We start from the raw sequence: 18,267 nt of genomic DNA on the forward strand, positions 1-18,267 counted from the left end.
CCTTTGCTAGCAGCATATGATGAACCTGTTAGGTAGGTGGAGATGTATTTTGTTATCAGTAAATCCCTGACATACCTTATCTTTCAACTTATCAGGTGTGTAGGCCCCATGCTGAGTAGGACACTAGTCACTTTAGCTTGTTTTAAAATAAAGATGGTTGGGTAGCCTTGTGGTTAAAGCTTTTCACTCATCAAGCCGAAGACCCGGGTACATAGGTACAATGTGTGAAGCCTGTTTCTGGTGTTCCCCGCTGAGATATTGCTGGAATATTGCTAAAAGTGGCGTAAAACCATACTCACTATATTAAAATGACCGTCTGTCTTTGTCAAACACATTTAGTGATATGGACATCTTTCATGTAGTTAGCCAAAGGAGTAAATTATGTCAAGTTTTGATATGTTATAAGGCCAGACTAATTATCCCCCGCACCAACGAAGTTGGCGGGGATATTGAGATGGGTTCCGTCTGTCCGTGCGTCCGTGTGCGGGTGTGTGCATGCATCCCAAAATCGTTTTCGGAGCATAACTCAGAAACCGTTAAATATTTCTCTACAAAACTTTGCATGTCTATCAGACAGGTGCCTTTTGCTATTTAATAATTTTAGAAATTTTTATTTTTTACATTTCCATGGCAACAAGTTGGACTTAGGTTCTATTAGGGTGGTGTTCATTTCCAGAGCGTAACTCAAAAACTGTTAAATACTTTTTTACAAAACTTTGCATGTCTACCAGGCACATACTGAACTGGTGCCTTTTGCTGTTAGGAATTTTAGATATTTTAATTCTTTACGTTTCCATGGCAACAAGTTGGACCTATGTTCTATTAGGGTGGTGTTCGTTTCCGGAGCATAAATTAAAAATCTTTAAATACTTTCTTACAAAACTTTGCATGTCTACCAGGCACATACTGAACTGGTGCCTTTCAGATTTAGCACTTATAAAAAGTTTTATTTTTTACCTTTCCATGGCAACAAGTTGGACTTAGAAAACAATAAGGGTATGGTTCGATTCCAGATGAAATTTTCCACATTTATCAGACACATGCTGAATTGTTGCCTTTTGCTATTAATGAATTTTAGAAGTTTATATTACTGGGCATTATTTTTTACAGAGTTACGGCCCTTGGTCAATGCTATTTTTACTTGGTGCATAGTGTGTGCAATGGGGGCAAGTTTTCGCAGAAACTACTGAAGTTAGCTTATCTAAGTGATACTTATCAAGACTGAGTTATCCATAGAAGGGACCAATTGTGTATATTAATTTCACATTTGATCATTTTTTATCCCCCGCCGCGCGAAAGCGCGAAGCGGGGGATATAGTATTCACGACCGTCCGTACGTCCGTCCGTACGTCCCACCTGTTTGTTGCCGCGATATCTCAAGAACTAAACACTGGATTGTCTTCATATTTGGAACTATGGTGTATATACAGACTCCGCAGACACCAGTCGGTTTTGGTGACCTTGATCCCATTTTCAAGGTCACAGCAGACAAATCTGCTTTTAGAGTTGGAAAACGGTGTTGCCGCGATATCTCAAGAACTAAACACTGGATTGTCTTCATATTTGGAACTATGGTGTATATACAGACTCCGCAGACACCAGTCGGTTTTGGTGACCTTGATCCCATTTTCAAGGTCACAGCAGACAAATCTGCTTTTAGAGTTGGAAAACGGTGTTGCCGCGATATCTCAAGAACTAAACACTGGATTGTCTTCATATTTGGAACTATGGTGTATATACAGACACCGCAGACACCAGTCGGTTTTGGTGACCTTGACCCCATTTTCAAGGTCACAGCAGGCAAATCTGCTTTTGGAGTTGGAAAACGGTGTTGCCGCGATATCTCAAGAACTAAACACTGGATTGTCTTCATATTTGGAACTATAGTGTATATACAGACTCCGCAGACACCAGTCGGTTTTGGTGACCTTGATCCCATTTTCAAGGTCACAGCAGGCAAATCTGCTTTTGGAGTTGGAAAACGGTGTTGCCGCGATATCTCAAGAACTAAACCTCTCGATTGTCTTCATATTTGGAACTATGGTGTATATACAGACACCGCAGACACCAGTTGGTTTTGGTGACCTTGACCCCATTTTCAAGGTCACAGCAGGCAAATCTGCTTTTGGAGTTAGAAAACGGTGTTGCCGCGATATCTCAAGAACTAATCGCTGGATTGTCTTCATATTTGGAACTATAGTGTATATACAGACACCGCATACACCTGTCAGATTTGGTGACCTTGACCCCATTTTCAAGGTCACAGCAGGCAAATCTGTTTTTGGAGTTGGAAAACGGTGTTGCCACAATATCTCAAGAACTAATCGCTGGACTGTCTTCATATTTGGTACTATGGTGTATATGGCAGGGGATATTTCGTCACTCTGTGACAAATACTTGTTTCTAATGACTTTAAGTCGCCAAAGTGGCTGTCCCTTTTAAAGGCTTTATAGGACTCTTTTGTATAGTTTATGTTCACTACTAATTTATGAACAAGCAAAATTCTAATGTGTCCTATGGCGGGGGATAGTGATAACTCTGTTTTCTTGTTTAGTTGCTTGTTATTCTGATTCCCTGGTGACTCTGGAGTCATTGCCCCTCAAGTAATTCTTGCAAGCCTCTACTACTTCAGTTCCAGATATCCTGTATTTTGGCTGTCATCATGCTATAAAACCTATAGATTTCCAACAGAAGTCCTGATACTAATGGCATATCCCTTTCTAAACATCTTCACATCTTTCCCTTCTCTGTTCCTTTTAACGGAAAAAAGAAGAAGAAGAAATTGGGGTTTTTTTTAGTTGTCATAACATGAAACTTTATCGTTTTCACACCATGTAATGAATGAATTTCGGTTTACGTTGGTTACAAGAAGACTAGACCGTGTTTCTCACCTGCGTAGAAGCTGAAGAGGATATGTTACCCTGGCGTTTTAGTTTCTTTGGTGATAAACATGTTGTGGGAAACAAGATGGTGTCTCCTCCACAAACATGGAAGTGCAGAGCTGTTTAGTATATAGATGAGTCCAGTGTGCTTTTCTCCCAAGGGATGAATTTCTCAGCATCACTAAATCCTGGAAAATGTCAAAGGAGGGAAACGGTCAAGAAGAAAACATCTGATTCTGACATGGCATAATCCAGTCAGTTGGAACCTTCTTAGTATGCAGGAGATCAAACCCAGGACTGATGTCTAGTGTCTGATACTCCATCTGATCTGATCCAGATGTCTACAATTCTGATGATCCACCTGCTGTTGACTTATTCGATTATCAACCATCAATTGACTAAAAACCAGGAGTTTTCAACAGACGTCCATTTCACTTTCAATTACATACAATTAGTTGTTTCTCAATAGCACTATAGCAACCCAAGCTATGACGTGCGTAATGGAGGGAAACCTCACTTCTTTCCTCTGTGTGCTTGAGTGAACGATCAAGCACTTGATTGTAGTGACATTTAATCTAAGATTGTTCTATTGTTTCCTTAAAAAAGATATATTAAGTCATATTAAAAGCTGCTAATTGTAGTAAGGATCATACTCACATAAGTATTGCTGGTGTGAGTGTGTTTGTGAGGTCGTCATGGAGTCTCCCCCTCTTCCTGCTTGTAAGAAGTATGGCCTTTCGATTATCATGGGAGATCCTCACAGCAACAGCTGGAAGTGCAGAGAAGCTAAATGCACTGAAAAGGCAAGATGTGATCAGTGCTCTACTCTGTCTAAGAAGGCATTCAACAAACTAGCAGAAGCCTTGACTAAAGCTAGAAGAAGATAAGCTGCTAAGAAGAAGGTCGGTGTGAATGCGGTCGACGTGATTGCGGTCAACGTGATTCCGGTCAACGTGATTGTTCAGACCACAGCCACAGCTGTACAGCCTACCCCAGATGACAATACGGACCAGCCAGGTAGAAGCTCCAAGCTTTACCCTCCCGTGAGACACGGCATCTAGATCTCCGCATGGGTCCCGTCTGGGTACCGCAAGGCCATCTTCCTCACCTAAGACACCGTGCAGTCACCACACAGACCCCACGGTAGCCCAGCAGACTGTTACGGGAGCGTCACTTCAACCGCATAGTCACCATCAACCGACGGAACCCAAGCCGACTGCTCGGACCGCACGGGACTGTCCAGGGTCTACTGACCGAGACGGAGATTACATCATGGGACAGCCTAGCAGTTTGATGGAGGACCATCATTTCCATACGGGTTCCGTTATACATGGGCACTCGTCACAAGCCGCATGGATCTTACTCATAGCGGAGTCCTGGAGACCAGCGGATGATTAACCGCACCGGGAACACGTTGAGTGTATGGATTATGACGAACATCCAACCCTCCCGGGAGTTACCCATGATCATTCTGAGGCGGAATCGCACTTATATGAGGAGGTTAATCAGTTTGAAGATTCACCCTAGTGGGATTTATACAGAGAGATACAGCTTTGTGGAACTTATTGAGGGGTTATATCATCTTATGCCTATACTCCAACCTCCAATGACAGAAAATTCACCACCTAAGATGCCGGAATACAGAGGATGTCATGCTCCTACATCATCTCAACATATCCACCAGACATTGCCATGGCCAAGTGTTGCAGGCAAGGTGGCACATCAGGCTTCTGAAAGTCTACTAAAGCTCAGACATGATGGCTGACTACCCTTACCTCTATTGAAGTGGAAGTTGTATAAAACACATGATTCTCCACTGCCGGACGATCAAGTTTTGGACGAATACTTGATGAAGCTAGTACGCAACCCTAATACTAAAGTCATGTTACCTGCTGCCCAGATTAAAGACCTGTCTATGGCATCCAGACATTCAATGGACATTGGCACATATAACAACTTGTTTGTCGCCGGAATCAGACACATCATTCCACCGTTGCAGACATCATTTGGGCAGATCAGGTCGGACTCATCCATAGCATTTGACACTGTAGTCAGAATGCAGGAAGACTTACTCTCCACCCAAGTCAGGATGTCTTCACAGCTACTTTTGTACAGCGTCAACAACTACCAGCACAAGAGCTGTTTCCAACCACACAAAGGTTGATGATGTCACAACCGATATCTGCTCCCAAGATGTTCAATGGCAAATTGGGACATGTCATAGATGAGGTCAGACAAGACACAACTGAATGATTCCAGGTGTCAACTATCAACCTAGCTGCCAATGTACATATGGAAGCGTTCCTGGGATCAGAAAGACTTGTCATATAAACAGCCACCTAAGAAGAAGTTTGTTCCCTCCGGGAAGGATTCATTCCAACCGAGTCGGGGGTATGACAAACATCAATCTTTTATGGATTCGTTTCGTCAGCCCGGCTACAAGAAACAAGGATCTTATCGCCGGGGGCAGAGGTGAATGCAGGTTCTGACTTCCTTGCCAACCATTCCGCCGTTATTGACCCTTTCAACCTGGTTATGTCTATTGACTAAGATTTACGCCTACCGTCTTTCAACATAATGCCGCTTCGGGGGCCAGTGGGAGGGCATCTTCTGTCATATGCCAATAATTGGAAACAGATAACGCCCGACCGCCGGGTCCTAGACGTCGTGGCTCATGGATAAAAACTGCATTTCAAGAGGCATCCCATCCAGGCAGACCCATGAAGACCTTGGATAGAATAGGTCTTCAGCAACCCATACTTGCTGTAAAAGGTGACTATGCTCGTTGTAAGACGCGATTAACATGATCAGGTGGTAAGGCTCGCTGACTTGGTTGATGTATGTCATCGATCATGATATTAATCACTGGATTGTCTTGGCCAGACTCCATTATTTACAGACCAGGGTCATACAGCTTGAGTATTGCTGAGTGTGGCATTAAACAGCAAACCAACCAACACCATCCTGGCATATCCGGTCCGTCAGCCGCAGATTTCGACAAGTCGTAGCCATGGTAGCGGCCACAGATCTGACCATCAGGAAGCTACTAAAGAAGCGAGGGATTTGGAAACTCATCGGAGAGCAACAAGACCAAAGGTTTTTATTCTCTGGTATTCTTAGTTCTGAAGAAGAATTCGCCCGACATTAGGATGATAATAGACTTAAAGATCCTCAACAAATCCTTCCTTGGTACCTCCTCCAAAGTTCCAGATGGAATGCATATGGAAATTGCGATCAACTTTAAGGACAGGAGATTTGCTCATCAGCCTCGACCTTCAAGACGCCTCCTATCTTCATGTCCCTATACACCCATCATCACGGAGGTACCTGCGCTTCCCAATCAATGGTCGACTATATGAGTTCCATATGAATAGCCCCTTGGCTGTTTACCAGGATTACAGCGCCAGTCATCAGGTTTGCCCACCTCCATCTAGTATGAATGCATGGGTACCTGGACGATTTCCTGGCACCAGACCAAGAAGAAGATCATTTTCACCAGAACATGCTATTTCTGGTTCAGCTATTTCTGACCACCTACCCAGGCTTCCTAGTCCTCCAAGTCCGAGACCACTCCGGTTCAAGACATCGGATGCATCAGAGTGTGTTTCCAACTCCACAAGGGATATCTATGTCCACCAGAGGATTGATTCGTCAAGACTATTACGATAATTCAATCCCTATCAATTCAACCAAGCAGGTCTCTAAGGAGGTGTATGTCTCTTCTAGGCAACCCAACGTCTCTACAGGATATCACCTTCAGAGGAGGGTTGATGTTACATCCTCTTCAGGCATGGATCAACTCACTATGATCCCACACCCGATGCCCGAACACCATGTATTTACAGACACGTCAGATTCGGGATGGGGAGCCCATATAGACAATCCCACAGTACAAGGATCTTGGAACACCGGAGAGAGGATTCTACATATCAACTGCAGGGAAATGAAGGCCATTTATTACGCCATTCTGGCAATTGTCCATCCTCATAGCCACGATCAACACCACAGTAGTGGCAGCCATTCAGAAACATGGAGGAACCAGATCCAGTTTTCTGATGATGGAGACTACATGATTGTTTGCCTTGGCAGATCCCTCCAGTTGCCGGATGGAAGCGAGACATAGTCCCGAGAAGCTGAACATCCTTGCCGAGAGCCTTTTCCGCCAGGGGAGAATAGTGGCAACTGAATGGACCTTACATCCCGAGATCTTTGCTTGGATAACCACGTTATTGGACACACTGCATCTAGATCTCTTTGCCACCTGCCTAAACCATCAACTTATGGTTTATGTCAGTCCAGTTCCCGATCCAATGGCTCTCCAGATTGATGCGCTATCGATGGATTGGCGGGTCTGTTTGCATAAGCATTCCCACCAAGGTCTCTCCTTGACAAGGTCATCCACAAGGTGGAGGAGATGCATTGAATGATAATCTTGATGGCACAAATCTGGCCCAGCAGAGTGTGGTTCCCCAGATTATTAAGTCTATTAATGGAAGAGCCTCTCCAGTTACCTCTCCATTGAGATCTGTTACGACAGCCAAGTTCAAACATATTCTACAGCAATCTGCCCAGCCTACATCTAACCGCCTGGAAGTTATCACACAAAAGATGCAGACATCCAAGTACTCTGGACTTGCCTCTGAAGCTGTGGCAAGATCATCGAGACCTTCATCCTCCCTTATATATGACAATGGAGGGATAAGTACATCCAGCGGAGAAGATGACAAGGGATTATAACTAATACAATTTCCATCCCTATGGTAGCAGACTTTCTACTACATCTACGTCAGGACAATAAGTTCTGACATGGGACATCTGACATCCCATTTTAAATAGACTAATGAGATCCTTCCTACAAGAAGATGTTCGCACACCTCGTATCATCCCCAAGTGGAATCTGTCTGTTGTGTTATCGGCACTTTTAACAGAATCTTACGAGCCCCTAAGGCCACCTTACTCCAAAAATTCAGGAAAGCCTCCTTCCTCCTTCCTCCTTCCTCCTTCCTTCTTCCTCCTAGCCATGGCAAGAGTTTCAGAACTCCATGCTCTGGACTATTCTAGTCTGACCCATTATCAACATTGGACTTCAATTACTTTAAGATCGCTCCCAGATTTTGTAGCCAAAAGTCAGTTTACCACCATGTGTCCGTTGGGCCATAGACACTTACTATTCCTGTCTTGGGGCCTACAGTGGATCACCCAGTCAGGCTTCTCCAATCAGAGTTCTCAAGTTCTTTCTCTTGGCTACAGACCCACATAGAAGCCACTTTTATATCTTAAATCTTCCGTTGCAGCGAGTTATACACAGGCACAGAATTCCACTCCCCGTCTTGGTTCCTGCTCAGCTCACAAAATCAGAGGATCCGACACCGGCAGCATCAGATTGATGCACCCTTGATTATCCTGTCTATTAGGTGTCAGATGGGTTATGAGCACCTCTAGTACCAACTGCTTCAAGAACTAGGTACAGATGACTGGAGGTGACGTCAGTGAGGTGATAGCAGTACAAGGCCCATCTAATCAGGAAATGACGTCTTTTGGTAGAAATAGACCATAAGAAACGTCGTTATCCAATGTAAGGGAAGTGACGTCAGCACCGGAAATATAACGGTTATTCTATTGAAGGTATCACGTATTTGACTGATTCTTGATGCATTCTGATTTTCAAGTCCTCAAGAGAAATTTCAGAGGAAATTATCTTGGGTCAGGATTAGAATCAGTGATTAAATGGTTTCCAGAAGAGGATTACTGTCAATTACACAGGGAGTTACTGGAGGCAGATCCCGCTGGGTCCCTCTGGTATATTCTAGTAAAGATGTAAAATAGAGGTAGAGGATTCACAAGAATTATCGAACAACAGTTATCATTGTTAATAATTCTAAGAATACTACCTCTATAACATCAGGAGTACTCCCACCCAACTCCCCAATTCAGCTACCTCTAGTGGTTTCCCGCCATTATGCAGGTCATAGCTTGGTATGCTATAGTGCTATTTGGGAACAAATAATTGTGTTTAATGGACAGTGAAATGGACGTCTGTTGAAAATCTGAAAATTTAGTTAGTGTGACTGCCATAAATCCTGTATTTTGGCTTCAAAGATGTAATAGAGGTAGTATTCTTAGAATTGATAGCAATGATAACTATTGTTTGATGTCCTTGGCATTATTCTCGTAACATTCCTTTTGAGGTGATTTCGGGATAATATGCACCAAAACTGGTCAAAGCAACAAGGATGATTATTTGGTACAATTACGTTCCCCAAACTGCCGGATTTATGGAAAACGCCAAATTCTCATGGGAATCATGTATCTTTAAAAACAATTCATTAGAATGTCAACTATCCAGTGTTACCCAAGTATACTACTTCAATATAATCCATCCCACCCACCACCCCAATATTCTGCAACTGGGATGGCTGATGCTAGAAAGCAGAAACCTATCATTGTGGGTTCGAATCCTGGTTCGCCCCAATTATGTTTCTAGGTTTGTCAACACTATACCCTTGCTCGTGGGTTTCAACAAAGTGGTAAACATCTGAGACATGCATCACTTGGGGCTTTCCTCCTACATTAAGCTGACACGCCGCGATATGACTGGAATACTGCTAAAGGCGGCGTTAAAGCCAACTCACTCACTTTGTGCAAGTGACTTTGTTCTCTGTGACTCTGATCATGCAGCAGTGAATGGATATCTGGTAGGATGAGTTGACAATGTGGCTGTTAACCTTTAAAGGCAGCTTGGTTTGTATTTTCACCAGGCAGCTGAAAATGATTGTTGAGTGCACACTAATCCATTGACCGTTGTAATAAGTTGGTTGTTTGGATGGTTTGTTGTTTAACGCCGCACTCAGCAATATTACAGCTATATGACGGTGGTCTGTAAATAATGGAGTCTGGACCAGACAATCCAGTGATTAATATCATGAGCATCGATCCACACAATTGGGATCGATGACATGCATCAACCAAGTCAGCGAGCCTGACCACCTGATCCCGTTAGTCTTCTTTTACGACAAGCATAGTCACCTTTTACGGCAAGCATGGGTAGCTGAAGACCTATTCTATCCTGGAATCTGTAATAAGTATGCTTTGAGCAACCACATAGTGGATGGAAAACAGCACCTAACACATGCACTCATTATTATTATTAAAAACTATGTGTTCGTTGTGTTTCATTATGGAACTTCTACTTGGGTGTACTTTTTTTTTTATGTTGTTGTCCAATTTTCGATGTGAATGGATTATATTGATATTCAATTTCGAGGTTTAATCATATGAAGCCATATACCAATGCAAGCATTAATAATGGTGAAGAGGACGTCTGTTGAAAATCTAAACACTTTTTAGTATGATGACGAAATACAGGTATCTAATTTTCTTTGAATTATTAACCAGGAAGACTATTGTTTGAAATCTACCCAGTTTGTTACAGCAACACTGATCAGCTAACACTAATTGTGCATTTAAGCAAATCTGTATTTTTTAAGCAAATCCTTGTTGTCAAAGAATAAAAAGTATGACAAGACTATGAACATATGATTGCTTTAACAGTTTCTTAGGTATAGGTTTTCCCCAGCTCCAAGTGAAGTCATTAAACCAGAAATGCTTATTTTAGGGCATTAGGCACAGCATTAGGCTAACACACTCACTTACAGCATTAGGGATCAAAAGATAAATATATATTATTATTAGTGAGGACAGCTGTTTTCGAATTTGGTAAAGTCAAAATGGTTCATGCTTCTGTGTAATATTAGGGGGCTTTAAAACAGAAGTGTGGTTGGGGCTGTTTCATCTTATTAGTTGTTATTTCACTTTCTTTGGTAATTAAATTATTTTATATATAAAGTAGTAGTATAGGTAATGGGGGTTCTGCCGCAACTCCACTGGAGCCGGATTCATATACCTATACTGCTACTACAGGTGGCATTTTTTATGTGTAAATGACTATGCGATTCAACGATAGTCATGAGATTAAGTTAAATTGGCTCTAGCTCACCAATACCTGGGGCCAATCATTGCTTTAGATGAGTCTAAATGGTAATAAAAATATTCTTTATTATTTTTATCAATAAAGCGATATTCAACATTTTTATTAAGTTCTTCGTTCATTTTACTAGGAGACCAGACTATATAACTACACCTCTCTTGTAAATTGATAAGAAACAATTGATAACCGTATTTGGTTGGTTTGACATCACTGATATAATAAAAACCTTGTGGTAATTCTCTCCATTTAATAGTTTTTTCGATCTCCATTATTATATATATTTATGTAAGCATTTGTCTAAATGTGATCAAATGATATTTTTAATCTCCAACCAGTTCTTTGGTTTTGGCACAAAATAACTGACACGCTTGTTGCCTCCCCTGTTCTATGAATTTTTTTTTCTCGTCTTCGCTAATACCACTGGTCTTACGAGATTTTGATCGAATCTCCTGCTTCATATCGTTGTATTTGGTGAGTTCTGACAACACTAAACGAAACTCATCCTCGGATATCTTACAATCGACCATTGCTGTTGAAATATGATCCTCAATGCTGTTCAACTTTGCTTCGGCGAGTATCCGAATACTATCGTGTTTTAATGCTTTCTTTTGTAACCTACGAGAAATGAATTTTATCGCTATTCCTGCCAGTCCCGAGACTCCGGCACCTATTTCCATGCCGAGCACGATAGGTGCGGCGATTATAGTTGATAGTAAACCAACACCAGCTTCACCGAGTCCCATGCTAGCCGCTACAAGAGCGGTGTCAACTCCGTCGAGAGCATTCACGGCTCTGCGATACTTTTTATACAATCCAAGTCTCAACTCCCTATCCTTCTCTATTCGATGTTTTATGTCGCTTATTTGATGTAATCGAAATCCATCAACAGTTTCCATCTTTTCAATTGCTTCATCGAGCGCCGGATATAAACTCATAGTGTATATTACGAATATATAATAGTCTTTAATTGGTCTTGCTTAAATGTTTTGAGAGTATACATCAACCTTATCAAATGTATATTATACGGCAAGAATATCTTAGTAAGAGAAATGCTGTCACTTTTAATAATTTGGACCCCCTCGAGGTTTGCAACGGGTGATGCTCCGTAATGAATAATACTGCAACGTTGACGCTCGTGTTTCTTGAGCCATTTAATCGATAGACCTGGTAATATTTCAATGGCATCTTCCGGTACATCTCCGAACAAGACTTCAATAATAAGCGTAGAAATATTAGGTATTGCACTCAAGTTATCTTTAATATCATCGAATTCAGTAACCAAATGTAAACTAACATTTTTTAACGCCGGACGACTATATAACATATGACATGGGTTTTCTGGCAGGGGAGAGACTAACACACTTTTTCGTTTTGACGGGATATAAGCCGCGAGTACGATGCCACTATTTATTATCTTAGTTAAATTATGTCCCTTACCCATCATAACATAAGGTGGGGTAATGACGATATTCAATAGCCACTCGATGTTTGCTTCGACCATAGTCCATTTATTCTCACCGTTGCGAATAATATTGTACGAAGTGTTTTTAAGGAGTCTACTAACGTCGACATCGCTTAAATCTTCTAGATTACCCGTGAATGTAACTTCTTTCCGCTTGTATACATTATCGTGTAAGTGTAAAGCGTATAACTTACCATTGCTACCGGGTTTATCGAATCCTTCTGTGTCTCCGAGATCGGAAAGAGCAATTGTATTACATTGTCTGAGCGTTCCAGGGCCTGATGCATCAACCATTATTTATAATATGGAGTGTTACACTTAAGTATCCTATATGTACAGGTTGGTGTTTTACATCTAATACAGAAATTTTGAGGTCTGAAATAATACCCCGCTTTAATTTTTTATACTGTAATGACGAGAAAGATTCCGTTCTACCGCTATTATATTTTTCATTTTTCACTGTAATAGATCTGAGCAGAGTTGAAGGACTTTCTAGTTGAATATTATCCGTTGTGCTTATTTGATCAAGATTGATGCACAACTCTTTATAGGGAACTAAATCGTCAATGTCTCTCCATCAAATGTTGACCTGTATATTGATATAATTCCGCGTGTAAATCCAAGTTCCCTACAATCCATACACCTTTTTCTCCAGTGTTGATTTTCACTGTCCCATTCGACTCATCTTGTGTTAGACTAATTCCATTAGGCTTAAAAATTTCATCATTGAGTGAGCATACGCTGTAATGCCCATCAGGTATAATAATTAATTTTTCAATAATATTTTTTTCATCTAATATCCATATCTTATTATTACCTCTCGCAGCACTTATATTGGTCCACAGCCGGCAATACGTTACGTCGCATAGAGCTACTTCGAGTTGTCCATCCGAGTTATGGATAGTATGAAGCAGTTCAATAGACTGACCATTTGTTATTCCCGGGAGTGTAACATACATATTAAATATACAATGATACTATATCATAACTTAAATATGAAATCAACTTACATTACTAATCAATCGATTATAGTAACTGCCTCTGGTGCTGAGTTTACCGTTTAATTCCACGATATCTTTGAAAAATACAGTTTCACGGCAACTAACGATAAAATGATTGACGATTGGTTTACACGTCCGATGCAATTTTGGCAGAATCAGTTAAACTTTGCCATATGGTGTGCCACAACGGGATGTGGCGTATCTGTTAATGCCCCAGGATTTAAACTATATAAGTCTGTTATATTATTTCACGTGTACTATCAGATTAGACGTATACTTAAAGAAATTAGTGCTCCGTTACCGCTGGATCCAGCATGGAATCACGCAAATAATCATTATAATAAGAGGGCCTTCGAACGTATTTGTAATGAATTTAAAGTTTCTACGGGTAAAGATTGGAGCATTAAAGGACCTAGCCATGGTCTAGGTATTCCGTACAATGGACAAAGAACTATTAAAGATAAAAGCGATTATTTAATTAAAGCGGGTGTGATCCCTTCAGGCTTTGCTCTGTCGAGTAAACAGTTCAGAGCAGATCGTATGAACTTTGAGAGTGGCATTCCTTATATTATAACAAAGTTTGTGCATCCAAACGATACAACAGACGCTTGGAATGAATTTCTTAATGTTAACACGGAAAATAATTTTACTAACCCAGGATTTGAAAGAGTTAATGAATCGATAAGAACTTATATGTATGGGCAATTCTCGGTGCACAATCGCAAACACGAACGTCCATTATCGGTACTGGGACGGCGTTCGATGCGCAAAAACAGTTTGTCGCAAATGTGGGGGACGCCATTAATTCACCAGTTGACATACCATCGTCTATAAAGCGTTTTCAAGATGTATTACAGTACGCTCAATCCAAAGTGGACTACGTTTATGCGCCGGGACTATACATGTCTCCGAGTAATATGGAACTTAAGATCGGTCAAGTGATAGGTTATAATAATAAAATTGTTATCGCTACCGATAAACAAAAACCAGGTATTAATTCAGATATTAACGTCGAATTAATAACGCAAACAATCATAGGGAATAGTCAAGCCACAAACACCACATGTTTCACAAACATCTACTAACGCACAAACACAAGTGCCACCACATATTGAGGCTAAAAATCAACAACATATCGATGAAAAAACAGCGCTTGTATTAGGTGGAGTCGCGGTTGGTTTACTCATGACTTGGTTAGCGAACTGATTTGGTTAAATAGTTCTTAGCGGATACGTACAAGAGCCCTGTAATTGCTACGATCAACCCCCACAAGTTTTGACTAAGCCAAGTGGTGGTCTTAGCTAATAAATTCAATAGCCAGGAAACTACACTCCCTATTATACCAGGAAGTGCAGACGCGGCTTTATCAGCGAGCTTTCCCAGTGCTGAACCTATTGTGTTTAAATGCTTTTATATCCACTCTTTTATACCATCACTAGGCGGTGTGGGCGGTGTACCACCACCACCTGTACCACCTGTACCACCTGTGCCACCGGTTAATGCGAGAGTCAAAGTCGATATAATAAATCCCAACGCAGTTAAAATACTGGCAATGGTTATTCCCTGTTCTCTGAACAATGTTTTAATTTTATCGGCCAGTGTAGTGTCATCGTTGAGGACTTGATCGATAGTTTCTCGAATTCGACTGATTTGCGAACGAAGTGCCTTTCTATCACTGGAAGCTGCTTCGATGTGGGCCGATCTTTCGTATTCTAAGTTACATAATCTTTCCGCTATGCGGCGTCTACTGAACTCATCGCCCGCCTGTTCAAGTTTTGTTTTCTCTTGAGCTATATGCTTGTCGATTTCGGATATCTTGGCTATATTATTTATCAGTTCTCCCCGCATTGTTCGCATTGCCTTGTCAAGACCTCGTAATTCCCTAATACTAAACTCCGAGGATGGTACCTGTAACGTGGAATTATCGTAATAGGTATCTAAGATTTCTCCGAGTCCGTTCGAGGCCACCATCGAGGCTGCTTCCAAATCATCTGTGTTACTGAGTTCATCATGCACGGTTCGAAGAACCTTAGTAGTCTTCGCGGGAAGTTTTGCTCGTCCGTAGTCCACAAAACCTAATTCATCACGAACAAACACGGTGTCGTGTTTATTGGCTATCGTAGACAAGGCTAGGGGTTTACGAGTACCAGAATGCATAAGATCAATATCGGGTTCACCGCGTATTCGCAATATTCCTTTACCATCTATCGTTAACTTTGAATAGTCACGACCTATTGGGGTAACATAATTTTTATCTTCTTTTAAGGCATCGTAATAATCATTGACGTTTGATTGTAAAAGTTCATCGTTAAGACTACTTAACCTGGTTTCATCAGTACCCTCTTCGATTGGATTCGGATCATCTAAGGTACTTAGATCAAAGTCATTTAGATCAAAATCACCCATTTTTATATTAAACATATGGTTATATAATTTCAATATAACAATGTCTTCGCAATACGGACGCAAGTTAAACCCACAAAGTAGACTTCGAGATCCATTAGGGGTCAAAGCAATTTGTCAGTCTGTAACTATAACTAATAACCCTAGTACCATCGATCAGAATCAAACGCTTCTGGTTCGCTTTCCTAATCTCGGCGCCCACGATGTGTTAGTTCCGGGAACTGTCCGACTAGCATTTACGATTAGTTTGACTTCTATCGACATTAACAGAGAGCCCGTTCAGAACATAGGTCGTGCTATCGTTAAGAAAATCGCCATTAAAATTAGCGGTAATGAGGTTTTGAGTATCGACGATAGCGATGTATACTATTGTTACATGGATCTCTGGAGAACGGATAAAGGGCAGGAAAACTTAGAGGAACCAAGGTATTTGTAATAAGAACACATTGAGACTGCGCGTTGGCGCTGAAAATGGTGATGGTACCTTCGTAAAAGATCTCGCGGTTGCCGACGCATTAGGTAACCGATTCTATATTCCCCTAGACTTTGAATTACTAGATTCCCACATGCCTTTTTATCAAGCATCCCTAGGCGATAGGTTTGAATACGAACTCACTTTTAATGACTACGTCAGAGTAATCAGAGCTGCTGAAGATGCTAGCTATTCCATTGACAATATCTCGCTGGAGGACGATATGATAACGGATCCCGAATTAGCCAGACAAATTCGAACCAGTATACGGGAAGTTTAGCCATTTTGTACGATCGCGTGCTTCGACACCGAAAGATCACGAGGGACAAAAAAGATACGATGTGGAATATTAATCTAAACGTCCCCACAAGGTCGTTGAAGGGTATTTTAATGTTGTTCGAGGACCCCTCCGAAATACCGAGAAGTTCTACAATCCCAAGATTACTAAAGTAGAATTGACTATCGAGGGCGTTCCTAATCAACTATATAGTCAAGGAATGCTAGCGTATCACCAGTGGGATGAGATTAAAAAACTTCCTTCTATAAAACATTCCCCGGAAGTTAACGCGGTCGTGAAAGATTTGTCTCTTGGGAGTGTATCGATGGGTGAATACCTCACCACGAAGTACGCGCTATGGCTAGACATGCGAACAACGGACGATGACCAACTACACGGGAGTGGGAGGAGAATAGAAAATGCTAGCGAGGGTGTTACTATACAGATAACGAAGCTCCAGGAATTGGCTGGTAAATTAAACATATATTTGTACGTGATTATGGATGCGCAACTTAATATACAGAATGGGCGGTTCGTGCAAGCAATCTATTGATAATCTTTTACCTAAAGATCAGCACTGCGTTATCATATGTGGGCAAACAGGTTGACGAAAAACAGCTTTTATTCTAGATATTTTAGAAAGTCATTATAGGGACGTTTTCGATCATATTATTATTCTGTGCCCGACTATAAGCGTTAATAAAACATACCTATCGAGAGATTGGGTAATGAATGACGACGGGGTACACAGAGTCGATCGTTTACAAGACTGTTTACGAGTATGTCACGAAAAATACAAAGGAGAATCAACCCTTTTCGTAATAACGACTGCAGCGCGAGTAAAGAACTCACAAAAAAGAAAGATATGCTTTCGTATTTAGCATTCTCCGGACGGCATACTCAACATAGCGTTTGGGTACTTACTCAAAAATACAACTCTGTCCTGAAAGATCTCAGAGAGCAGACCAAATGGGTAGCACTGTTTCATTGCAAAGACCGAGATTCATTCGAGGAATGTTTACGTGAAAATGATGTCATTTATACCAAGCCCGAACGAGATAAAGTCAGAAAACTGTTAGCAGCAACGAAGCACTGTAAACTCGTATTAAAAACCGATCAACCAGCTGCTTATGCAATTGCTTAACAAATTATAGCAAAATTATGGCAAAATTATAGCAAAATTATGGCAAATGTGGCAAAATTATAGCAAATATAGCAAAATTATAGCAAAAATACGATAAATTGAACATTAGCGGTTAATTTGACATAAAATGTGGTTCGAAATCATCATTCTTTCGCAACAGTTCATTATTACGGGATTTATTGGATATGCCATATTATATTATGTTAGACTTAAATATCTCCTTAGGTATTACATTATGGAATGCGACGAACTCATGGAACAAATGCTCAAAAAATCTGATGCAGATCAACATGTTGATAAATATTTAGATAAACATAGAGAAAGACTCGCGGCTTTGGTAGCCGGTGGAAAATGTTCCCAATATTTGGGAGAAAATTATACCATCGAAAAAATTGATGACATGACCGATGAAGAAATTAAAAAACTGTACTCGCATTACGAGTCTAGACTGGGAGCTACCATGACTAAAACGATAGGGTCGGCTATATTACAACTATACACAGTCCTAGCTAGTACGTTTCTCCCCATCCCGGCAGAACATCGCCTGTATTTATGCGAGTCTCTCGAGAAAGACCCATTCATCGAACACGCTATAAGCTCAGTGAGCTGTGAGTTTTATCATAGATACGGAATGTTCTT

General features: G+C 41.1%; 1 protein-coding gene and 1 long non-coding RNA gene across 3 annotated transcripts in view; one reads left to right on the top strand and one right to left on the bottom strand.

Annotated features, from left to right (window-relative positions):
• The window catches only part of LOC124115107 (islet cell autoantigen 1-like), a 353,911-nt gene that overhangs the window by 279,990 nt on the left and 55,654 nt on the right, over positions 1-18,267 (top strand). The gene's annotated exons all lie outside the window — the stretch shown is intronic.
• LOC125372341 overlaps positions 1-18,267 on the bottom strand; it is an 85,049-nt gene that overhangs the window by 58,509 nt on the left and 8,273 nt on the right. Inside the window, exons 2-3 of the long non-coding RNA XR_007218079.1 lie at positions 3,540-3,651; positions 2,892-3,070 (exon numbers count right to left, since the gene is read on the bottom strand). This is a non-coding gene — a long non-coding RNA (uncharacterized LOC125372341). The remainder of the gene's footprint in view (positions 1-2,891; positions 3,071-3,539; positions 3,652-18,267) is intronic.

The sequence above is a fragment of the Haliotis rufescens genome, unplaced genomic scaffold, assembly GCF_023055435.1.
Source record: "Haliotis rufescens isolate VD_foot unplaced genomic scaffold, xgHalRufe1.0.p SCAF_4, whole genome shotgun sequence".
Classification (NCBI taxonomy): domain Eukaryota; kingdom Metazoa; phylum Mollusca; class Gastropoda; order Lepetellida; family Haliotidae; genus Haliotis; species Haliotis rufescens.